Source organism: Triturus cristatus, chromosome 6 (genome assembly GCF_964204655.1).
Source record: "Triturus cristatus chromosome 6, aTriCri1.1, whole genome shotgun sequence".
NCBI lineage: Eukaryota > Metazoa > Chordata > Amphibia > Caudata > Salamandridae > Triturus > Triturus cristatus.
This window is the reverse complement of record NC_140589.1, coordinates 1,924,002,682-1,924,029,358: the sequence shown is the minus strand read 5'-3', so window position 1 is coordinate 1,924,029,358 and position 26,677 is coordinate 1,924,002,682. Positions and strand designations below refer to the sequence as shown.

The window sequence follows — 26,677 nt, the reverse complement described above, 5'->3', positions numbered from 1 at the left end:
ATCAAATTGCACCCCTGGTATTTAAAAATCCCTAACATAAAAAAAGACCTAGAAAAAACAACTGACAACTACTTTAAAGAAAATGAATCCTCAGTCGAATACCACCGGATCTTGTGGGCGGCCTTTAAAACAGTACTAAAGGGACAAGCGTTGTCTCTGGCTGTAGGACTCAAAAGAAATTAAAGGGCAGAAGTTGAGAAACTGGAAAGGGAAATATTTCTTCTAGAAACAGAAGTAACTACCCAAAATACCGACAATGCTAGCCACAAACTACAACTCAAGAGGCAGGAATATCAAGACCTAGTTAGAGGAGAACCAAGGACCAGACACACCGTGACTTAATACAAAATATATGAACTGGGGGATAAAACTGGTAAATTGTTAGCCTGGCTAGATAGACGGGACCAAGCAAGTTCCTGGGTTACTGCCCCAGAAGATGAAAGGGGGGGACTTAATTAGAGGCCCGCAAGAAATAGATGAGGCTTTCGCAAATTACTTTCAGAATGTATACTCTCCAGAGAGCACGGCTACAACAGAGATAATCAAAGACTATTTGGCTGACTTGCCCCTCCCGATGCTTACCTCAGAAGACAAGGAATCATTGGAAAGTGACTTCTCAGTGGAAGAGTTAGCAAATGCAATCCGTAACATTAGATAAGGGAAAGCGATGGGGCCCGACGGCCTTCCCATTGAATTTTATAAACTGAGTGCTACCTGTATTGCACCCAGTCTCTTAAATATGTATGCTAAAAGTGCCAAATACGACATTTTGCCCACAGACCAACATCTCGCCTCCAAAGTTGTGATTCATAAAGAAGGCAAACCAACTACACAATGTGTCTCATACCAACCTATTTCACTCCTCAACTCTGAGATTAGGATCCTGGCCAAAATGGTGGCAACTCGCTTGATTCCTGTAATAACAACACTGGTCCACTCCGACCAATCCGGCTTCATACCAGGGTGAAATACTGCACTCAATCTACGCAGACTCCACGGAATACTCGGCAGGGCTGATACAATACACGAAGATGCGGTAATAATGTCTTTATACGCCAGAAAGGCCTTTGATACTGTGGAATAGCCATATCTATTCACAGTTCTAGAAAGGCTAGGATTTGGCCCAAAATTCCTGAAATGGATTTGATTATTATATGCAGACCCACTAGCGCAGGTCATAGTGAATGGACGGTCCTCTCGCCTATTCCCTCTCCGGAGGGGCACAAGCCAGGGCTATCCCCTCTCACCATTCATTTTTGTTAGCAATCCTAGAGCCCCTATAAAATTGGGTCAGAGGTAACCCATTGATACGTGGACTCAGATGGACCCCTGACTGGGAAGACAGTATATCCTTATATGCTGATGATGTGTTGCTATACGTAGCTGCAGCACGCACCTCTTTTCATAGAGTACTTAAAATCGTTACAAATTTCGGCCAGTACTCCGGTTATACAATCAACTGGGCCAAATCAGTCATCTTTATACTGAAAGGAAAGACTTGATACTGCCGGCTAGCTATGAAGTGGAGGTGGTAACGCAGGGTTTCAAGTATCTCTGGATAGTTGTGACTAAGGACCCAGAGCTCTTCTACGAGCGAAATCTGGCTATCCCACTGCAGCGACTACAAAGGGAGGTAAAACACTAGAGATCGCTCCCCCTTTCCTTACTGGGACGCGCCGCTCTATTTAAAATGATGGCACTCTCCAAATTCCTGTACGTGCTACAAAATACACCATACCGAGTGCAGGACTCCTACTTCCTGGCAATAGATAACCAGATCAGAAATTTACTTTGGGACGGCAGACTCCCTAGAATAGCCACAAAAAAACTAGTGCAGGGGTGGTACGATGGCGGAATATCCCTACCCAATATCCAAATTTACTACTGGGCGGCGCAGTTTGCAGTTGTAAATTAATGGGTCCACCTCCCACATGATGAACCCGCATATTGGATGGACCACCATATACTGTGACAGGGGGGCTACACAAGAGCACTATACACTAACCCTAGGAAATACCACTTGACATGACCTACACTCCAGACAGTCACACTATGGCACAAGATACATAAAGAATTGGGATGGAAGGCCACAACAACTCAAGCAACACCACTGTGGGACGCTGAAGTGTTTGGAACATTGCGGAAAGTCTGGGCTTTGAGAGGTGGGACCAGATAGGCATCTCTACTGTGAAAGACCTGTGGTCTGAAGAAGATGTAGCCCCCTCTCAAAAACATAACAAGAATATGACTTAAGGACTGCGGAAATGTTCCGGTATGTTCAAATCAGACATGCGCTACACTCAGCCATACCACGGGGAACACCACCACCAGAGGCAACCCCACAAGAAGATAGTTTTTTAACTGAATACATAGACCGTAGAGATATTTTCCTTACTTACCGGAAACTTATTAACAACTCCCCAGACCCCCTTATAAAACGCCAAAATGGCTGACAAGCAGATCTAGGTACAGTGGACGACGAAGGCTGACTAGAGGCCGTTGCCTTGCCAAAGGATTCAATTATAACTTCTAAACTTAAATTAATTCAATTAAAGATACTTCATAGGACGTATCTATCATGTAGTGTCTTACTTGAAGATGGGAAGGGCTACTGACTCGAAATGCCGCAGGGGATGCCAGCAGGAGGAATCTTTTTAACACATACTCTGGGATTGTCCAGAAATTAAAACGTATTGGGAGGCAGTTATACAATGCATGCGGGATAGAATTACAACCCCTACCCAAATGGTGCCTCCTGCACATATGGGACGAAACGGACCTCGCTCATAGAGAACAGAAATGGGTAACAACGGGGATAATGATCGCCTAACGTAACTTAGCTAGGAGATGGGGAGTGTAGAATACACCAACATTGACTGAGTGGAAAAAAGATACGGATTGGAGCATGGTGGCTGAGAAAGCGGCCTACGAAAATAGGGGGTGCCCCAAGAAATGGGAAGAAATTTGGGGAAAGTGGAACACCTATCAGGGTAATATATGCCCCGCCCACTTCTTCCACAACTGGGGGTCCCTGGGGGCCAACTAGCCCACCAGGAACCTCCAGTATGCGCTAGGGGGCTGTGTTGCAGAGGTGTCCTGAGGTCGCGCCCCTTTTTACACCTCTCTGCAACGCAGCTCTGTGGCGCTTAATGGAGGTAGCTGGTGGGCTAGTTACGCCCCAGGGACCCTCAGGATTCAAGGGGAGTTAATCTCCCAACTTAAAACGCGCCACGGGGCGCGTTTGCACAGTGGTGAAGGGAGGGGGCGGGCCTGAGTTGACATGTGTGCAAAAACACCCTGTGGTGCGTTTTAAGTTGATGAATTAATACCTCTTCAATCCTGAGGGTCCCTGGGGCCAACTAGCCCACCAGGTACTTTCAGTAAGTGCCACGGAGCTGCGTTACAGAGTATTGTAAAAAGGGGCGTGGCCTCTGAACACCTCTCTGCAACGCAGCTCCTTGGCGCATTCTGGAGGCACCTGGTGGGCTAATTGGCCCCCAGGGACCCTCAGGATTGAGGAGGAATTAATTCTCCAACTTAAAATGTGCCACAGGGCGTGTTTGCAGACATGTCACCTCAGGCCACGCCCCCTTCCTTCACTATTGTGCAAACGCACCCCGTGGCGAGTTGTAAGTTGGGGAATAAATTATTTTTCAATACTGAGGGTCCCTGAGGGCCAACTAGCCCACCATGTACCTCCAGTATGAGCCAAGGAGCTGCGTTGCAGACAGGTGTTCAGAGACCACGCCACTTTTTACACCTCTCTGCAACGCAGCTCTGTGGCGCTTACTGGAGGTACCTAGTGGGCTAGTTTGACCCTAGGGACCCTTAGGATTCAAGGAGACTTAATTTCCCAACTTAGAACGGACACAGGGTGCGTTTACACAGTGGTGAAAGGAGGGGACGGGGCCTGAGGTGACGTGGGCAAACACGCCCTGTGGCGTGTTTTAAGTTGGGGAATTAATTCCCCTTCAATCCTGAGGGCCAACTAGCCCACCAGGTGCTTCCAGTAAGCGCCACTGCGCTGTGTTTCAGAGAGGTGGCCCAGGCCGTGCCCCTTTTTACACCTCTCTGCAACAGCACTTACTGGAGGTACCTAGTGGGCTAGTTTGACCCAAGGGACCCTCAGGATTCAAGGGGACTTAATCTCCCAACTTAAAACGGCCACAGGGCGTGTTTACACAGTGGTGAAGGGAGGGGATGGGGCCTGAGGTGACGTGTGAAAACACGCCCTGTGGCGCGTTTCAAGTTGGAGAAATAATTCCCCTTCAATCTTGAGAGCCCCAGGGGGCCAACTAGCCCACCAGGTGCTTCCAGTAAGCGCCACTGCGCTGTGTTTCAGAGAGGTGGCCCAGGCCGTGCCCCTTTTTACACCTCTCTGCAACGCAGCTCTGTGGCGCTTACTGGAGGAACCTAGTAGGCTACTTGGACCCTACGGACACTCAGGATTCAAGGGGACTTAATCTCCCAAATTAAAACGGGCTCAGGGCACGTTAACACAGTGGTGAGGGAGGGGGTGGGCCTGAGGTGACGTGTGAAAACACGCCCTGTGGCGCGTTTTAAGTTGGAGAAATAATTCCCCTTCAATCCTGAGAGCCCCAGGGGGCCAACTAGCCCACCAGGTGCTTCCAGTAAGCGCCACTGCTCTGTGTTTCAGAGAAGTGACCCAGGCCGTGCCCTTTTTTACACCTCTCTGAAATGCTGCTCTGTGGCACTTACCGGAGGTACCTAGTGGGCTACTTGGACCCTAGGGACCCTCAGGATTCAAGGGGACTTAATCTCCCAAATTAAAATGGCCACAGGGCGTGTTTACACAGTAGTGAAGGGAGGGGATGGGGCCTGAGGTGATGTGTGCAAACAAGGCCTGTGGCGCATTTTAAGATGGGGAAATAATTTGCCTTCAATCCTGAGGGCCCCTGGGGGCCAACTAGTCCACCAGGTGCTTCCAGTAAGCGCTACTGTGCTGCGTTGCAGAGAGATGGTCCAGGCCGTGCCATTTTTTACACCTTTCTACAACGCAGCTCTGTGGCGCTAACTGGAGATACCTGGTGGGCTAGTTGGACCCACGGGACACCCAGAGTTCAAGGGGACTTTATCCCCCAAATGAAAACGGCCACAGGGCGTGTTTGCACACGTCAGCTCAGTCCCCCCTCCCTTCACCAGTGTGCAAACGCACCCTGTGGCGCGTTTTAAGAGGTAGTTTTAATCCCCCTGCCCTATTATGTTCTAGGGGCTTACAGAGGAGGTCATTCTAATCACAGGGGTACCCCAACACATAGTGTTCACTAGTGTATGTAGGTGTTTTAACTGTATTCTAAGTGTCTTTTAGCATAGCACTGGCTATAGGACTGGTTAGTCAGATTCAGTTACCACCAGTACCCATCTGAAAAAATTGTAAAAACTGCACCAAAACCCAAACACTTATAAATTCACCCAGGCACTCTCCTTCCAGTACTCTAATCATTCTGTCACTACCCAAGTACTCATGCACTGAGGCAGGCCTTAGCACATGGACTGCTTCAAACACCTATCCACTATGCATGCAGTCCTCTAACCACCTAAACACTTGTCTTTCACACCTTCAATTCCCCAGTCACTATCCATACACTTCAGCAAATGCCCTGTCACTCCCCTTGCACTCCTCCAGTGACCCATTCAGCACCATGTACTAATCCATTCACTGCGCCAAAACCCAAACACTTATAAATTCACCCAGGCACTCTTCTTGCAGTACTCTAATCATTCAGTTAGTACCCAAGTACCCATGCACTGAGCCAGGCCTTAGCACATGGACTGCTTCAAACGCCTATCCACTACGCATGCAGTCCTCTAACCACCTACGCACTTGTCTTTCACACCTTCAATTCCCCAGTCAGTATCCATACACTTCCAGCAAACAACCTGTCACTCCCCTTGCACTCGTCTAGTGACCTATTCAGCACCATGTACTAATCCATTCACTGCGCGAAAACCCAACCAGGCACTCTCCTTGCAGTACTCTAATCATTCCGTCAGTACCCAAGTACTCATCCAGTGACCCTGACAAAAAACAAAATTTCAGTTTCAATATTTCCAAAAACATTTTTATTTCCATTTATATTAAAAATATAAAATGTAATTTAAAAAATAAATTATGTAAAAATAAACAGTTAAAAATTGTAGAAAATCAGCATAAACAAATACATATAACTATTAATACATTTCAAAAGGATCATTTAAAAATCCTTTGAAATTCACTGAAAAAACCATAGGTTTCAGACATGTTATAGTTAGGAATTAACATTTAAAAAACCTTAGAAATTCACTGAAAAAAACATAGGTTTCAGGGCTGTTATAGTTAGCTGGACATTTCACTCGTACAAAACCATTGAAATTCCTCCGTTATAGTTAGTTCTGCTAACTATAACTCACGCACCTGCAATGCACTGCTGATGATGTCACATATTACATCATTCATGACATGGTCAGTGACATCACTGATGACATCTCACATGACATCACTGATGACATCACTGATAACATCATCCACGTGATAATCAGATACACCTCATCATACACTACTACAACCTTTCATCACTCATTGTAAAATACAGAGTAACATATTTGAATCCATTGACACACCAATACAAGTTTCTTAAAACCCACTCAGTGATTCCTAGATCTACACACACATCTAATCACTTACCTATAGATTCACTCATACATGCTGTCAATGATCAATAGAACACTATCAAATATACTTATACACCTATATCGACATTACACACCAGCACACATCCTATTTACTTATGCAGTCATCCTACTCACTTATGCACACAATGTATCATACTTACATTTAGTCAGCTACACACTTATACAAACACCACTTCATTTATTCATATAGATAGTAAGTCATACTTAGTGTGTTATAAAATCACTATTACAAGTATACAGTTATCCATACAGTCACTCATACAATATCTGAGTCTTATGTATACTTATTTATATACAACTGTCACATACACTGCCTTTTATTTTTCTAGTTTGTTGGACATATACCATTGAGAGTTATAATTGCTCATCACCACACCCATAAAGATATTCACTGACCCAAACAACTGTTATAACATGCAGTCTTAACCTGAAATACCTACTGAATCAACTATTCACACATCTTTGGGCAGTCACACACCCCCACCGAACCACACACACATTCACTCTCCCATACAAATACTCAGTTAACTAATCAATAACTAATATAGACTTTCACGTAGCTAGTAACCAACTGGTACAGCAGTTTACACAACTGACAAAGTGATACAGATATTCACACAGTTTAGTCACTATCCAATATATTTAGCGAGACATTATAAATTAGTCAAGTAAACAGTCAATCACACTGCTACTAAATCCTCCATCCAGATATTTATGGTAAATAACGTTTACCACAAAACTTTTTCGCCGCAGGAAATCACAACGCGGTTGTTACAACGACCGCGTTGTGATTCCGCATACCATTACTCCTCAAGTCGGAACAACGACTTGCGGGGGGGGAGGTGTTGGATTTAAAATCCAACACCTTCCCTAGTGTCTGCACAGACTGGAGTTGGAATAGTAAATTATACTTTTCCAACATCCAGCGCCCCCCTCAGCAAGTCATTGTTCCGACTTGTAGAGTAATGGTATGCGGAATCACAACACGGCCGTTGTAACAACCGCGTTGTGATTCCCTGCGGGGAAAAATACTGCGGGATGACGAGATACATTCGATATCTATATATCCACTCATTCTTCAATGCAGATTGCTATATATATAAAATATATATTTAAATAACGAACCAAACCACATTCACTGGATGATGTCATCGGTGATGTCATCAGATTTCATCAGTGATGTCACTGACCATGTCATGAATGATGTAATATGTGACATCATCAGCAGTGGATTGCGGGCGCACGAGTTAAAGTTAAAATAACTAACTATAACCTAGGAATTTCAATGGTTTTGTACGAGTGAAATGTCCAGCTAACTAGAACAGCCCTGAAACCTATGGTTTTTTCAGTGACTATATACATTTTATATATATATATATCTATATCTATATTCACTGAAAAAACCATAGGTTTCACACGTTATAGTTAGCGGAAATTTTACTGATAAAAAACCAATGAAATTGCCCCGTTATAGTTAGTGCTGGCAACTATAACTCACGCGACCGCAATCCTCTGCTGATGCTAATACTGTATTTAGACACTTATTTGCCCATGTCTTCTTCCATACATTTTTAGCTATACATATATTACAAATATTTTTTTTTATAAAGACACATATGTCATCAGCAGAAGATTGCGGTCGCGTGAGTTATAGTTGCCAGCACTAACTATAACGGGGCAATTTCATTGGTTTTTTATCAGTAAAATTTCCGCTAACTATAACATGTGTGAAACCTATGGTTTTTTCAGTGAATTTGCAAGGTTTTTTAAATGCTAATTCCTAACTATAACGTGTGTGAAACCTATGGTTTTTTCAGTGAATTTGTACGGTTTTTTAAATGCTAAGTTACTTTACGCCATTCGAGGCGTGCGCGCCCACTTAACGCAGCGCGTTCCGTGCACGGTTTTTATCAACTTTAATAAGCCCTGTACATTTGGTGGCCTTCGGCCACCAAAAGCACAGGGGGTGGGGTCAATGTGGATAGTGTTTTTTTTATTTCGATTTTATAATTTCATGTTGCCAAAATATAGTTTTTTTACTGATGTAATAAGCCCTGTACATTTGGTGGCCTACGGCCACCGAAACCACAGGGGGTGGGGTAAGTGTGGATAGTGTTTTTTTTATTTCTATTTTTTACCGTACGCTTACGGTAAGCGTACGGTAAGCGTACTCGGCAAAATTGCCGAAAAAAAAATAAAACCGTTTTTGCTCTTGGGGGATGTTTGGGGACTCCCTCAACATGACTATGTGGGAGGGAGTTGTCAAAACAGCCCCGTAACATGTTTTTGGGCATCATGTTTGATAAATAACACTCACTGCGAGAGACAAAATGGCGGACGCCGCTTCCTGGTTTCGGCCGATTCGAATGTTTACTAAGATCTAAGAGCCAATCAGAATCGCGCTCGCGCACGCCACCGTACGCGTACGGTAAGCGTACGGTAAGCGTACCGTAAGCGGGCTCAGATATATATATTGATTTAAAGGCTATTTTCTCAGAATCTACTGAACAGATTTACACCAAACCTACAAAAGGCACTTCCTTGACATAGGGACTACCTCTCTGCCAAATTTCTAGTAATTCTGTTCAGCCGTTCGGGCTGTAGCTCGTTCTAAAGGTCCTATGGAAAAATGCATGGGAAAAACGCGTTTTGGGACCCCCCTTTTATCTCAGCCCCCGCTTGACGAATCCCCCCGAGACTTTCAGGGTAGGAGCGGAGCGTAGCGCCCCACCTATTTTGAGAAATTCGCGAGGATTCATCGACCGGCGCCAAAGTTATTCAAAATAGAATGTTGCGGATTTCCTATGGAAAAGGGGTCCTAACTATAACTACCTACTGGCGACCGCCAGTAGGTAATATATATATATATATATATATATATTCACTGAAAAAACCATAGGTTTTACGTACGTTATAGTTAGTAATTAGCATTTAAAAAACCTTAGAAATTCACAGAAAAAAACATAGGTTTCAGGAACGTTATAGTTAGTTGGACATTTCACTCATACAGAACGATAGAAATTCCACTGTTATAGTTAGTTGAGGTAACTATAACTCGCGCCCCTGCAATGCACTGCTGATGACGTCACATATTACATCATTCATGACATGGTCAGTGACATCACTGATGACATCACTGATGACATCACCTTCGTGGGTTCTGCCACCCGCTTAATACAGTCAAAAGACTCCCAATGGAGCCTTCAGTGCGAATGCCCGTTTCAATCCATGCATAACTTGCCTTCCTGCACAACGGACCCAGTGTGTCTGAGTCCACAATCCATAAACTTCTCAATGGTGGTGCTGCCTTTCCGGCCCGGACCGGCCGGTATAATTCTTCCAAAGTTTGTCCCCAAAGCAAAGGCGCACACAAAGGCAAGCAGACCCAACTAGAATTGAAGAGTCCTTTATTCAGCAAACAGGCAGCACACTGAAACATTTCCTTTTACAATCCCTACGCGTTTCGGAGCCTTGCTCCTTGTTCACGGGAAACAGCATTGACAGAAGCGGAAGAACACGTGTCCCCAATCAGCTGTTATTTCACCCTCCAATGGGTCACGTTTAATAATGCAATAATAGGTCCTCTGGCCTGAACAACAATACTTACAAGAGGCTAACAGAAAACTTAACGACAGCCAATTTTATGTGAGATCAAATCTTCAACATTTTAAATCTATCAAGGAAGAACTTAAACAAGATGGAATGGAAACACGAGGGCCTTATTTCAAAAGATACATTTTTATATCTGCATAATGAATTTACTGTGTTGCAGGTGATATACTTTATTATGAAGATCCATATAGGAGTTTCCCCAATTCCCGGGTAGACCCATTATATCAGCAAAGAATGGTCTCTTCGAAAAGATTTCCTAATATGTGGATTTTTTCCTGCAAGAACATGTTCAAAGGCTGTCTTCGTATATCAAGGACACCGGTGACTTTTTAACCAAATTGAATGAAGTGCCTTGGTCGGAAAATTATATCCTCATCACCTTGGACATAACATCCTTGTACACCAGCATTGACTACCAAGATGGCTTGGTGACGGTACAACATTTTTAAAGAAAAATACCGATTAACATGAACATTCATAACAAGATGCTTTTAGAATTAATCAGATGGTGTATAAACAACAATTTCTTCTTGTTTAGGAAGGAAGTATTCCGGCAAGTGAGGGGTGTGGGGATGGGAGCCTGTTTCTCCCTCAGCTATGCGTGTTTACGTGTGGGAGGAACAGGTTCTCAGGGCGGCTCATCTGGTGGAGTAGGAAACACATGTGATTTGGTGGATGAGATACATTGACGATGTTTTTATAGTGTCGAACCGCTCTAAAGATGCCATTATAGGAAAATTTACAATAATAATCTCAATCTAGAATTTACTTTGCACATTGATGAGCACTCTTTAGATTTTCTGGATGAACATATTTATGTGTCGGACAACAAACTTTAGACAATGCTACATCGTAAAAATACAGCAGGTAATTTCACCTACATGAGACCAGATTTCACCGAAGGTACTTATTCAATAGTATTCCCTACGGTAAATGTTTAAGACTGCAAAAGATTTGCAGCTTTGACAAGGACTTAGAACAATGTCAAAAAGAAGCTAAGGAGAGATTCTCGGAACGGGGATACAGTAATAAGGTTATAAGACAAGTTATTTCCAAAGCAAATACAATACCGAGGAAATATATTCTTGTGCCAGTTAATTATAGTCCCGATTTCCGGGTTAACACCAGGGCAGCCAGGAAGTGTGAAGATTCTAAGATTAGGCTCATCACTTCCTATAGTCGGCGGGAGAGAAAGATAAGGTCTATCATGAACAACCAGTGGCTCATCGTATTAAGGGATGCGGTGTTGGGCCAAATACTACCTGATAAACCGACTCTCACATTCAGCCAAGCACTATCCATGAGAGACACACTGGTAGCCCTGAGTTAAGAATCAACAGTACCTGGCTTATACCAAAGAAAGAGTTCTACAGATGTAGCTCTTGCAGGGCGTGTAAATTTGGTTTTAATACCACCCAATATACCACACCATCTAGGGCCAGATGCACAACCCTTTTTTGCAGCCGCAAACGGGCGATCCTCCCGTTTGCGGCCGCAAAAATGTACAAATGCTATTTTTCGAGTCACTGACTCGCAAAATAACATTTGCGACTCTCTCTATTAGGAAGGGGCGTCCCTTCCTAATAGCGAGTCAACATGCTATGTTCTAATGTTTTGCGGCCGCATTTGTGGTTGCAAAACACTCGCAGTTTACCACCTACTTCAAATAGGTGGTAAACCACTTAGTGAGTATGTGGGGAAAATATTTTTTAAGAACATGCAGTGGTCCCAGAGACCACTGCCTGCCCTTAAAAAACATGAAACTGAAAAGTTTAATTCTTTTTTAATTGCATCCCGCTTTCCTTTGTATGAACGCTATTATATTATATATTAGCCAATGTAATCTTTTATGTAAATGGGCTGGTTCAATGCACTGGGTCGTAACTATATGATAATGGAAGGTTAAACACAACTGCAGCAAATGACACATCAGAATGCTTTTTTTTTTGTTTGTTTTATTTTGTTTTTTATTAAAACAGCAAAGAGACTCTCTGATGCCCTACTAATTGAAATAAAAACATTGGAAAATGGATTGAAAACTCAAATTACAATTGGACAATTTAAAAAGAAATTGGAAGATAATAACAAAATAATAAATGAATATAAAGAATACCTTACCCAAGCTAAGATTGTAAAATTCCCAAAAGATCTAAAAAGATTCACGTTTGAAAATACATTTCCATACTCTAAGGAGGATTACAATTCAACAGACAAAGATAAATCGGATTTCTCAGATACAGACAGCACAGGTTCCGGAAATAACTCAAATGATTCATCGTTTGAAGGCCAAAAAGGGAACAACAGGAGAAGAGGAAATCGATCTAGAAGAAATAGGGGAACATACCAACAAATAGGTCCATACCAACAACAACCCCCCTGAGGATGGAATCCATTCATGCAACCACTGTTTCAACCTCCACAATTTGGATACCAATGGCAACCTTACCAACAACCTTTTTTAGGGAGAGGCCGCACACGAGGAGGAGGCAACCGGAGAGGGCCCAGAGTACAGTGGGAAATGGACAGGGAAGATTCAACGGTGCAGGAACCCAGACCCAGCACAAGCAAGAACACTCGGGAATATTAAATCTAAGCATTAGAGTCCTTTCAAAAACTCAAGAAGAAGTGTTAAAGAAGGGGCTTGGTTTTGTCTCGACGAATAGATCTAACCTCTTCAACGTAAGAATCGAACTAGCCGAATTCTTTCGTAGACTACGATTATCCGTGTTTTTTGCAGAAACGGAAGGATCACAAGAAACCAGTGATGACAAAAACACAGGCCTAAAAAAGAAATCAAAATTTGTTCCACCGAATCATACTATGCCAGCAGCTTTGCTAGCCTTTGAAAAAGCAGTTACGTTGGAAGTTGACCAACTGAAAGACAATGACAATAGAGCATTCAATAATTTCTCATCTATAGAACGAAGAACCCTGGCGGAGTTTGACAAGATGAGTGATGTCATAATAAAACCGGCTGACAAGGGAGGAGCAACAGTGATCTTACGATTTGAAATGTACAAAAACGAGTGTCTTAAACTCCTGAATGACCCTCGTAATTACCTACGACTACAAAGAGATCCAACTGAGAATCTGAAACGAGAGATACATGAGATGGTAACAAAGGCAGCGAAAGAAGGATGGATTACTACCGCAGAAGAGAATTTTTTGAAAGAAATGGATCCAAAGATACCATACTTCTACATCCTCCCAAAAGTGCACAAGAATAAAAATCCACCACCAGGAAGACCGATCGTATCGGGCATCGGTTCTGTATTGGAACCACTTTCTAAGTTCACAGACCATTTTTGAGACCAATGGTACAAAAAATGCCGTCGTATTTGAAAGATACACAAGATATCCTTCTGAAACTTCAACCCTTAAGCTTTGACCCAATAACAGATTACCTAATCACCTTGGATGTGGAAGCGCTGTACACCAGCATTCCACAAGACGCTTCCCTTACAGTGAGAGAAACTGTTAAAATCTGAAACATGGACGTCAATAACACCCATAAACTTTGTTGTAGACTGCGCAAGATTGGCCTTAACAAAAAATTATTTTGAATTTGAGGGGGAATACTTTCTACAAACCCATGGAACTTCAATGGGCATGACCTGCGCACCCAGCGTAGCTTGCCTCTATGTCCATGATTTCGAGACGACATTCATTTACAAAGAGACAAACCCGTACCAAACCAACTTGAGGGTTTGGAAACGTTTCATAGATGATATTTTCATAATTTGGAAAGGAGATGTAAGCAGAGCACATGATTTCCTGGCATGGTTGAACTCTAGGGATGAATACCTTAAGTTCACCATGACCCTAGAAAAAGATTCAATAACTTTCTTGGATTTAAAAATTTGGCCAACTGAGGGGATACTAAAAACAGAAGTATTCCACAAACCTACAGATGTGAACAATCTACTAAGGTACGATAGTTTCCATCCCAAGGCTCTAAAAGACAACTTGCCGGTGGGACAATTTTTAAGACTAAGAAGAAACTGCACAGATAAAGCTAATTACGAAATTCATGCAAAGAAGCTAACACAAAAATTAAAGACCAAATCGTATCCACAAAGATTGATTAAACAAGCGTATAAAAGGGCAAAAAACAACACCCGAGAGGGATTGTTGGAATCTTCAAATAAACCCGATAACAAAAGAATTGTGTGTGTCACCACTTTTGGAACAGAATCTAATAAAATAAAAGGAATTGTCCTACGACATTGGAGAACATTAAACTCAGGTGGTTTAAGATTGGAAAAACCGATGTTCGCCTTCAAAAGAGGTAAATCAATAAAGGACTCTGTAGTCCATACTCGTCCTAGCAAGATGAAAAAAATGAAAATAGGACAACAAAATACTTTATGGAACCTACCGGAGGTTGTTGGACATTTTTCATGTGGCTCCTGTAATGTATGCTGTCTGACGAAAACAAGCAAAGAGATCGATGTGGGCCTAAAAACTCCCTGGGAACAGCAAAGTTTTAGTAATTGTAACAGCCAGAATGTGGTCTATTTGATGACATGCACCTGTAAGAAGATATATATATAGGAATGACCACCCGTAAAGTAAAAATCAGAATAAATGAACATCGAAGTACATTCAGATGTGGAAAGACAATCACCAAAATGATGCGCCATTTTCAAACCAACAATCATAATGAGAATGATTTCACATGGACAGTGATCGAAAACCTACCAAATAGCTGCACTAAAAGGCAATTAGTAAAACTGGAACAAAGATGGATTTATCGCCTTTCAAGTGCAACACAAGGTCTAAACGAGAAAATCCCGTGGACTTCACTGACATAATTCAATACACTGAAAACCATGGCCTATATATCATCAATTGGGGTGAATGCCAAGAAGAAAATAATAGTGTGTGAAACAACAAACATAAGATTTGGGTATTTCAACATAGAAGGGTAGTAGCAAGTGCTACATAGGCACAAATACAAGCCTCGAGTCGGTGTTGTAAATAATTGAATGAAAGTAAACAAGAAATACGATGAAACCTCGGGGCAGATGTAGACTCGAAAGATTATACATCCATGTAACAAATATAAAACTAGTAAAAACAAAAGAAATCCTGGTACATATGAATGTGGGCTAATGCAGAAATACCATACAATATGAAAGAATTAAAAATCAAACTGAATCTGTTAGGTTTATATTAAATTCGCCATTACTAAAATTAAGACTGAGACTTTGTAGACATAAACGAAGAACAAGAAAGTCTGGCACTGATAAAAAAGTAAAAAAAGTAAAAAAAAAAAGAACAAAAAATTAACTCGGAAGAAAAGATAACTGCAATACCCAGATGCCTCTAGTGAACATAACGCATAAGTCACCGTGTAGACGATTAAAACTCGGGGTATATGTAAACTCGATAGATTTTTACCAATGGAGTAAATATAAGATTAGTTAAAACAAAAGAAACCCTGACATATATAAACACGGGCGAATGCAGAAATACCACACAATATGAGAGAATTAAATATCAAACTGAATCTGTCATGTTAATATCAAATTCGCCAAAATTAAAATTAAGACTGAGAGTTTGTAGATAAACAACGAAGAACAAGAAAGTTTGGCATTGGTAAAAAAATAAATAAAGTAAACTCGGAAGAAAAGAGGACTGCAATACCCAGAAGCCTCAAGTGAACGTAATGTATACGTCACCATGTAGACCAGAATCCCCCCCAAAAAACCATAGAGAGAATGTTTGGTGGGATAGAAGAACACGCCGTCTGAAATGCAATCACTATTTAAGATGCCGACCAGAATTGTAATGTACTCGACGGCAGGCGATGTGTCCAATAGGTGAAAAAGCGGTGGCGGATCCTTGACGTAGTAAGTCACGTTAGTGTAGAGATTGAGTGAGTTGTATAGATTATTTAATGCAACCTGATCCTATTTACCGTACTTATTTTATGGTAATAGAATCCCGCGAAATTTTGCACCTAGCTTTCAAAATACGTTATATTCAGCACCCAAAGACAAACGGGAGTCACGGTGAATCTAACTGTACCAATCTTCTCGTTTAGTAACCGGTTGGCCCAAATATATAAAAAAATCAAACCTGCCGTCCTGCATAAAATAGACAGACAGCAGTAAGCTATACCGGAATCAGACATAGACAATAACAAATAAAGTATGTGCTGTTGAAAGGGTGTTACGGAGGTTCTTGAAACGTTTCAAAATTAAGGGTCTCTTGATTCGTATAGAGGCCATTGTGGAAACCCTGTACCATCAATATTGGGGTTGAAACAAAAGAAAAAGAAATAAAAAGAAAAGAAAAGAAACATAGTCTTAGTGGGTCGAAATATTAAACAGTTGAGAACACGTTTATACAGTGAAACGTATCTCCTACAACATAACAGAGATGTTTCTTTAACAAATATTATCTGTCCCATATAGCGTGTGACTACAGGACGCCACCTTGACACACGAATCCTGCGTGATGCTAGTAAGCATCCACCAGTGGGTGAGAAACACTACGATATTTCAAAAAACTACAGCATGATTTTAAAAATGGCAGACAAAAAAACTAAAACAAACTATGACATTATGAGACTTCGGAAAAAATTCACGGAGCACAACAAACTACCGCCAATTATAGAAACAATATCACGATAGCACGCGTGTGTTTTGTAAGATGAAGTTGCACAGATTCATGTGGGAAATGTGTTTAACAATGAAAAGAACTTTTATATGAATCACATATTTGTTGATATGAATCACAGAGTGTGGTGGAAGAAATATGTAGAGTGGCAAGTAAAGTTGATTAGGTAAAAAATGTTTAACAGCACCGAAATAGTGAGCACTTAGTCGGGTGGTGCACATATACTCAACACTACTACAGTGAATAAGAGCACGATATAGGCACATTAGCAAAATGATGCATATAACTATACACATATGTGTATATTCTATATTCTTTTTTCGTCTCTACTCTTATAGAAAACCTACTGGAGTTCGAGTACAAGAAGTGTAGGTGAGTGCATTAGGCCTCATGATTGGTATGCATGAAGTATATGCTTAAAGACAAGGCAGGGAACTTAAATTAAGGAACAGAAATACAACGCCCTGACGAAGGCCCCAGACCCGATAGGGCTATCAACGTGGGCCGAAACATGTTGGCACCTATATGAGGGTATATTTGAAGAAAATTATGTTCAAAAGAACCCCAACAGATGGTTTTTAATGGTACCACAAGTACCCCAGAATAAAGGATTGACCAGGGGTATACTTGTAGGTATTTTTACTTTATTAAAAAATCTGGTTCCCTGCTTAACCAGTGACAAACTTATATAAGTACTCCCATTACATCTTTGGTTGAGTCCGTCCAGATAGTATCATCTTATCTGGGTGTGGAGAAAACGCCTATGATGAAGCATGTCACTATTATGTGAGTGAGGCGTCTTCTTCAACATTTTTGATATTCCACCTGAAAAAAGAAAACATCGTAGCAATTTCTCGACACAACTGTAGTCCTTGTGGGTCTACAGTTCGGCAACAGTTGCTTACAGTGATAAAAAAACAAAAACATCAGAATGCTTAACACAATAAGGCTCAGTGACTAGTTCAAGTTCCTCTTTGCTGCTCTAATATCCTCCCTCTGTAATAAGTACTGTCATTTCAATAGGCACTTTGGTAGCACATTGCACTTTATTATTCATTATTAGCACTTTAGGTACATGTTAGACCTGGCACCATTGGCGTGGGTCTCCCTTCCATCTTTCGCTTTTGTCTCCTCTGTGTTTGCTGGTGTTAGATGCTCTGGGCGCTGTGCCACTGCCATTCAGTGCCACAGCACGAATGCTCCCTATTGTAAACTGATTGTATGAATTGGTATTCCCATAATTGGCTAATTTGGTTCGCCTGTTAGTCCCTAGTATAGTGTACCGTGCGTGCCCAGGGCTGGTAGACCGAATACTGCTGGTGGGCCTGCAGCGCTGATTGCGCCACCCACAGAAGCAGCTTGTAAAGTGTGTCCCAGACCTGCCATGCTGACTGTGAAGTGAACCCACTTCCCAGTCCCTAAACCTTCCCTTGGCATCATGTAAGTCACCCCTATGGCAGGGTGCACTGTATGTGAAAGGTAGGACATGCCTTGGTCTGTGTAGCATGTCCTGATAGTGAATTACACTCCATTTCGTTTTTCCCTATTGCAAGGCTATCTGTTCCCTTAAGCCTGGATGGGCAGTTTGATTGTTACATTCCATAATCCTAATTGACCCAAGGAACATGATAGGAAAGTCAAATTTAGTATGCCTGAGCTCAGAATGTTAAAGTGCCTCTTTTAGTGAAGATTATTTTTATATTCTGTGTTTGAAAATACCACTTTTAGAAAGTAGGTATTTTCCTGCCTAAGCCTTCCAGTGTGCTCTGCTGTTATGTGTATTGGCTGTCTGGTTTTGGAGGGACAGGGCAGGCTGAGCCCAACCCGGATAGAATAGAGAGATCTGCAGTTGGAGTATGGGGAGGGGTGACCCTTTGATCTGAGCAGGGCTGTGCCTGGCAAGGTGAATGATGGCTCCACCTCCCACTGTGCTTCTGATGGCAGACCCTCTTCCTGAAAGGCAGGATGCAGCCTTGTAAACAAAGTGCTCCAGGACCACACCAAACTGGTTCTGGCTGGTTTCAGTGGCTTGTGACTTTTGAGAACAAAGACTTTTGAGGTATAAATATCTGTGCTAAAACCCCTACACGGGGTGTTACTTCTGGATGTCAAGACGGACCTCTATCCGTGCAACTAGAGGAAAAGGACTTTCAAACTTTCATCCATCTTGCTGAAGCAACTACCCAAGGGCCTGATTTGGGCTTGCCTCTTTCTGAAGTCTCAGGGATATTAGACTTCACTGATCAGCCTTCTGAATTCCTATTGCGGGGGATTCTACTCGTAGGTGAGGCTTCTGTTGAGAATTCCAGAGCCTCTGCGGGGAAAGCAGGCTGAGAATCATAGCTATCGCTATTGTGGGCCGCTGCAGCTGAGCAGCTGTTGCCGCTGAGAGTCCACATCTGTCTGTGCTGCGAAAATAATCGCTATCGCCATTGTGGGCCGCTGCAGCTGAGGAGCGGTTGCCGCTGAGAGCCCGCATTTGTCTGTGCTACGAGAACCATCGCTATCGCTATTGTGGGCCGCTGCAGCTGAGGTGCTGTTGCCGTTGAGAGCCCGCATCTGTCTGTGCTGCGAGAATAATCGCTATCGCCTTTGTGGGCCGCTGCAGCTGAGGAGCAGTTGCCACTGAGAGCCCGCATTTGTCTGTGCTACGAGAACCATCGCTTTCGCTATTGTGGGCCGTTGCAGCTGAGGAGCTCAGTGGTGGCTGGTGACATTTCAAAGTGGTGGCTGGTGTAAAGTTTCTGTTGGAGTACACCGCGGCAAGCGAGCGCAGCGAGGGAGCATGAACATCTTAAAGGGGATTCGGGGGGATTCCCCCCCCCCCCCCGAGAACATTTTGAAAAAAGAGTGGGTAAATGGTGCATTTTCAAGCAAATTTGAGAAGCACAGAGACTAGAGCTGTAAACACACATAGCAATGTGACTAGGACTAGTGCCACACACAGTGCCAGCTGCAGCACAGAGACTAGAGCAGTAGATAAGTGGGAGAATTAGAAACAAATAGAAGTGCCATACATGCACTAACCAGAACACGCTTTCAAATAACAGACACCCCAAAGGATGCTCCATACCCAGATGAGCGCAACGGGCAATTGAAAATCAAAATAAAGGGCACACGGAGTATACACATGGAAACAGAAATACCCGAAATACCACACACAGACACTGAGAAGTCCTTAGTCCTTAGTAAAAGTAATAGTTTTGAAACAAACGATCAGTCAGTGCACTAAGGCAAGAGATGTCAAAGCTTCAGGTCAGGGAGGGTCTGGCCCCCGCGTAAATGTTCACTTAACGACATAATGCATGACGTATTACATTTGGTTCATCTGCTTGAACATGATTAATAAGACTACAGACACCGTCTGCTGCATTAACAATCCTGTTTCCATTTTAGAACCGTGTATACATCTGTCAATTCTGTTATAACTTTAACAGGCCGCATTCAACAATGCACACATTTTCCTCGTTATTTAGGATAAATTGTACCTTTCAACATGATTATGTTTCCCATCTGGTTTTTTCTGCTTCCTCGTCTCCTCTTCCCTCATGAACAGCAAGATTAATTACGCTGCCTCAAAAGTCTGATAAAAATGGAAATAAACACACGTAATCTGTTAAACAGGCTGCATCTGGGTATGGAGTCTTAGCAGTGCAGTCACTATGTGTTTTTTCCTAGAAAGAATGAAAGATGAAAGCTACCACTAGCGTTATATAGCAGCACGGGGTCGGGGTTTATTTCTAATATAATGCGGTGGTCTGGGGCGGGCTCCAAATTTCGTGTTCCAGACGACTGATTAAGGGCCCGATGCGTCCAGACCGGGAGTACTGAGTACACAGTATGTAGTATCCCGGAATCAAATTTGACTTACTTCTGTGGGAGAACGATAAGTACAGTTCCAGGATCAGTCCCTCAGTGCAGCGTCTCGAGGGTCTTACGGCGCACCAAGCGGTGGCCATCTTTAAATAGCGAACCGGTGAAGATCAGTCAGTGAGTAGAGGCTCAGCTGTCATTGTGCACAAGCAGGAGAAAGTACGTAGAGATCCAGCTGTCATTGCAGGAGAGAGTACGTAGTGATTCAGCTGTCATTGCACAGGCAGGAAAGACAGGCAGCCACTGGAACTCAGGAGATGAATAGGGAACTACTTCTGTGGTCCTAATAGGAAACTGACCTGCTACCAGTGGCCTTGACGTACAAACCGTTCTGACTGTGGCTGGTGAGTGCAAAGGCCCAGACTTTCATCGCAGCAGGAAGACACTGCAAAGGATTGACACACATACCTCATGTTACTCTTGCACCACATGCAGATACTCACGCATGCGCACACACACAACATACACACGCATGCACACTCCTGCACATACTCATGCATGCACACACATGCACATACACACACATGCACAAACATGTACGCCCCTCCCACTGCTCAGCCTGACTACAGGCTTCACTAAGGAGCGGGATCGTCATCAGCAAAACAGACACGTTATCGTACCAACATTGCAAAGCAGGGTGGGAAATAAACTAATCTTAAATAAAAAGAGCTATGCTCCTTATATTCTGTTTCAGTGTCAGTGACTATACTGCGGACCCAAGTCTGCGGTAAAAAACCTGAAAGGCAACTTACTTGACCCAGCCGGCATCCTGTCCGGCCATACTGGGAACAGCACCAGTGACAGAGATAAACCTCCAGGCAGAAATGTGAAGGCAGCAGAATGACACAGAGAAAAAAGCTCCAGAGAGATCGTTATCAGCATCTGTTGGTGCCCTAATCCATTTTGGCAGACGGGCACTGTATTACTTGCAAAATAGCATCGACTGCGCTGTCATCTGATAGTGATAAGCAGCATGACTGATCAAAGTACATGCCGTGATGCGGGCATACCTTCTATTCGCGTTAGACTAACACGTGATGCATTATTGCTGTTTCATATGACTAATTAGAAGTCAAAACCATTGCTGCAAGAAGCAGGACCTCAATGCCTGGGAGATTATTCCAGAATCAGAGGAAGTGAGAGTAGTTTGCTCTTCTTTTGCCAATTTCCATTTTTGTTCTCCATTTGTTCAATGACATTTGCAGAACGCAAGCACATAACACTCCCGGCATGTTGTCCATTGTTGAAAATAGTTTACCCGACACAGACTACTGGGCATGTTCAGAGTTCACAATGCAAAAATGCAATAGTAACCTCAATATGCGCACTTCTCCATAATCTCTCGCACTGCAGTCCCAGCTGTTGTCTTTTGTGAGGCGCTGCTCACACAGTCATTTCTTGTTTAGTAAATTCAGCTCCGACATCGATCTAATTAATACAGTAGTGGCATAAGGCTTCGTTGCCACGCAACCCCCCAGGTGCCACGAAATTATGTGCATTGTCCTAACGGAACAACGTGTGACAGAGTGACACCTTGCTGCTTCTCTGCAAGTTTCTGCCAAAAATCTATGGTTGTTTTTGTTCTTGCATCTTAAAGGGGCACCGCTGCATAGATATTATCTGTATTTATACATAGCTATCCTTCAAGTAAATCCTGCTCAGTCAGTTCTCTACTCTGCAAGATGACGCCGCCATTCCTCCTGACTGGCACTGTAAGCACTTCCGGTGCCCATAGGTTGAGTTTTCCTTTTGTGCATATGTTCTAGCAAACGTACCCCCTTAAGGGAGCCAGGCTTCCATGTACACAAAATACATAGCGTGTGGGAACTGGTGTCTGTTGCAGCGGCGGCCGGCATGCTCGATTGAGGGGGTAGGTCGCGGGTGATGAGTAAAACAAATAAAATAAAACATACCTGAGTGACGGGTACCCCACCGCCTCCGCTCCTGGCAGGAGAGCACCCCATCCCGGGACATTTTCTTCTGCATAAAGAAAAAGGGAGAGTGGGTGGCCCTTTTTGAGGGCGGGGAGGAGTGGCTTACCCACTGTTGTGGGTACTGACTGTTTGGTTGGTTCCAGGGCTGACCAAATAGTCAGTATGCACAACATTGGCCAAGCCACTCCCCCCTGCCCTCGAGCAGGACCGCCCACCCGCCCGCCCCCAACCAGGCACGCACAGAGGGACTTCTGCTTTCTCGCAATGCGAGAAGGCAGAAACATAAATGGTTGTTTTTACCGATTATGTTTCTGCCTTCTTGCACCGCGAGAAAGCAGTAGGGTGACGCCCCCACGCCCCAATGGGGAAGCCGCCACTGGAGGAGCTGTTGCTGCTGAGAGCCCGCATCTGTCTGTGCTGCGAGAATAATCGCTATTGTGGGCCACTGCAGCTGAGGAGCTGTTGCCGCTGAAAGCCCCCATTTGTCTGTGCTACGAGAACCATCGCTATCACTATTGTGCGCCGCTGCAGCTGAGAAGCTGGGGCTGCTGAGAGCCCGCATCTGTCTTTGCTTCAAGAATCATCGCTATCGCTACTGTGGGCCCCAGCAGCTGAGGAGCTGTATCGCTGAGTGCCCGCACTGGTCACCACATCGAGGATCTTTGTTATCACCTGCGTGGGCCACCACCACTGAGCCCCGTTGCCGCTTGGTGACCACCTTTAAACACCGTCCCAGGATCATCGTGAGTGCATGCCGCAGACTACTGCAGCTGGGAGGTGGGAGCTGTGGCCGCTCAGAGTCTGCCTGTCCTCATCGCAGCTTCCTCACGAAGCTGCGTGCCGTGCCCCTTTAAACCTCAGGTATATTGAGCATCAATGGGTCGCGTAGACCCAGGCCTCGAACTAAGTTCATTTCACACCCTTTTGAGTGCTTTTATTGCTTTTTGAGTGAATCTATATTTATGTGCATTGCAGCTTCTTGATCGCTTTTTGAGCCTTGTGTTAAGCCTACATAAAAATACTTATTTTTCTATAGCTACTTGTGTGGTGTCCCTTTGTAGTGTATTAACTGCATTGTTGTGTATGGTCCTAAATGCTCCACACACTGGCTCTGAGATAGGCCTATCTGCTCGTGCTACGTTACCACAGGGTTGAGCAGGGTTTATCCAAGGGTGTAGCCCCTTACTCTGACTTAGGAAGAAGGATTCCTATTTGGACATTGGCGGCAGCTGCCAACTAGAGATCCCCATTTCTAACAGTACACATAAAGGCACTGATGATATGGGCTCTCTTGCAATTATTATTGAATGAAAATGTATTGCTTAGCACATTCAATATTAAGCGAAGCAGTGATGTTTGTTTAGGACCATAGAAATTAGAGTCAGGTAAATTCTAGGGGTGGGCGGAATTTGCGAAAGCGACTTTCGCAAATTATCGCGAAAATGTTTAAAATCTCCGCAAACACGTGGAAATATCGCGAAGATGCAGACGTTTTTTTCCCGCCCGTTCGCGGTATTTTCTGCGTGTTCGCGGCTCGCCAACTTACCCATGCGGTTGCTTGCGGGCGCGGCCATCTTGTTTTCACTCTTCTCGCGGTGCATGATCGCGAGAAGAAAGACGTGATCGCGCGACGCATGACGTTACTGCGGGCGCGAACTGTCGCGAGACAGCGCAAATGGCTACCAACAATCCAACATCTTGTGGGGAACGCGACCGGATCGGGAAAACTTGTCGGCGAACGCGGGGATTCAGGTAAGGCGATCGCGCGCGCGCGCGAGAATGTATTATTTTACAGCGCGAGCAAGAACCAAATTATCGCTAAACTGCGGAATGCAGAAATTTTGACATTTTCGCGCTCTCCGCGGAACGCGAAAATTTCAAATGATCGCAATTTCCGCGAGCGGAACGGAAATTTAGCCCAGGCCTAGTAAATTCCACAGAGAACATATGTTAGCTAACTTTAGGAAATGAATAACCTATCAATTAAATTGAGCTCCGTTAATAGTCTGTTTTCATTGTCTATCTTATGATGTATCACGTGGTAACACAAAGGTTTCCTTTAAAAATTAACACTGCCGTGGAGCGTTTTCCATGTGATCAAGGCCGAGGTTACAGAAACGCGGCAGGACATGTAACGAGAAATAAATGTTATACAGCACCAGCAACATTTGAGTCCGTGCCCGCTCGTATCCGCGAGCGGTGTATTGTATTGGGAAGTGATATATGTATATATATATATATATATATATATTTATATATATATATATATATATATATATATATATATATTATATAAACAGTAAAGAAGGAGTGTGTGCTTTACATCAGTAAACAACCAAATATTGCAGTCCATTTATTTCTTGTTTCTTTTTCCAGTTCTTTATTGGTCAAAAGTTTTTTCTCCAAAGTTCAAAAAGTTTAGAAATTCCAAATCCAACAAAGCAGTCATTAATTCGTACAGCCAAATGTTCAAATATTTCTTAGTCTTTTTGACATACATATCTACGGGAGTGGTGTTAATACTAAATACTGTTTAGTAATCATGGAGGATGATCGGAAAAAACTGGCAGCAGAATTATTCCAACAGAGTAAAGTAACTAGCACCAGTGCGAGGAAAGACTTACGTAGTAATAGTTTGAGGGATAATTTTGTAAATTAGAAAAACTCAAGAAATTAGAACTATCAAAATGGTGGGATGGAGTGATTCTTAAAAATTACATTGATCAAAAAAGAGTACCAAGAGGACTTTGAATACTGATTTTCCCCACTTTTGATGACCTCGATGAGGACCTCCTCAAAGAGTGGGAAGAAAATGTATATGCATCTTCTTTTACGATGATGCATATATTAATTAAAAACACAGACAGGAAAGAAGAGATACTTAAAATTCAGATTGCAGATCTGGAAAGGGAAATCAAAGAGATGAATTTGATCGAATTAACTGACAAAAATTATGGCATTTTAAAGGAAGTCATTAACAGACACCAGCTACAGATCAAAGATAAAAAACGAAGTAAAATCAGACGAGATGAGAGGGATTATAACCATGGAAAGGCTTTGATGAGGTCCCCAAACCAAAACAAATAGCGGGTACTGCGATGCAAGGGTAAATTGAGCTCAGTAAATTATAGTAGTTCTAGTATTTCATCTATTGATGAACCACCAACATTGGGAACAGGGGGAGGCATACCAGTAAAAAGTTCGTCTTTATCCGAGGAGATTTTAAGGATCAAAAGAGGCCGGAAAAAAGGATCGGGAGAACAAGAAGGGGGCGGAAACACAGGAAATATCAGAATAGGAACACGCAGTCAAGACAAAGTCAGGAAATAGATGACAGCGCAGAGAGACCACCAGGCTTATGAGCAGTATGTTGGATGATGAACTGGAGGTGATTAATCTTGCAGATAGCGTACTGAATTATCATAAATTAACTGTCTTGAAAAAAGGATTATCGTTTTGCCCTAGAAATTTGTGTAACTTTACTGATTTTGAAATTGATTTGCTTAAATTTTCCAGAAAAATGAAACTGAAAAGTTTTTTTGCTACAATGGACAAACCTATAAATGTTGAAACAGTTATTAAAGGTTCAGAAATTACTATTTCAGAATTACGGGATGCGCATTTACTTACGTCATTGACGGAGGGGGACGGGTTGGGTGTAGATGATGTTGCTACCATGTTGAACATACCAACCGATTATAGTGGCACGAGCGGTTTGAGACTGAAATCGAAATTCACACCTAAGGGTACACAATTTGCAGCCATAGATATGTATGTCAAAAAGACTACAAAATATTTGAACATTTGGCTGTACAAATTAATTACTGCTTTGTTGGATTTGGAATTTCTACATTTTTTAAACTTTGGAGAAAATGTTTTGACCAATAACGAACTGGAAAAAGAAACAAGAAAAAAACAGACTGCAATATTTGATTGTT

The 26,677-nt window shown here is 43.0% G+C and overlaps 1 protein-coding gene across 1 annotated transcript in view; it reads right to left on the bottom strand.

Annotated features, from left to right (window-relative positions):
* LOC146822490 (uncharacterized) overlaps positions 1 to 26,677 on the bottom strand; it is a 144,089-nt gene that overhangs the window by 30,628 nt on the left and 86,784 nt on the right. The gene's annotated exons all lie outside the window — the stretch shown is intronic.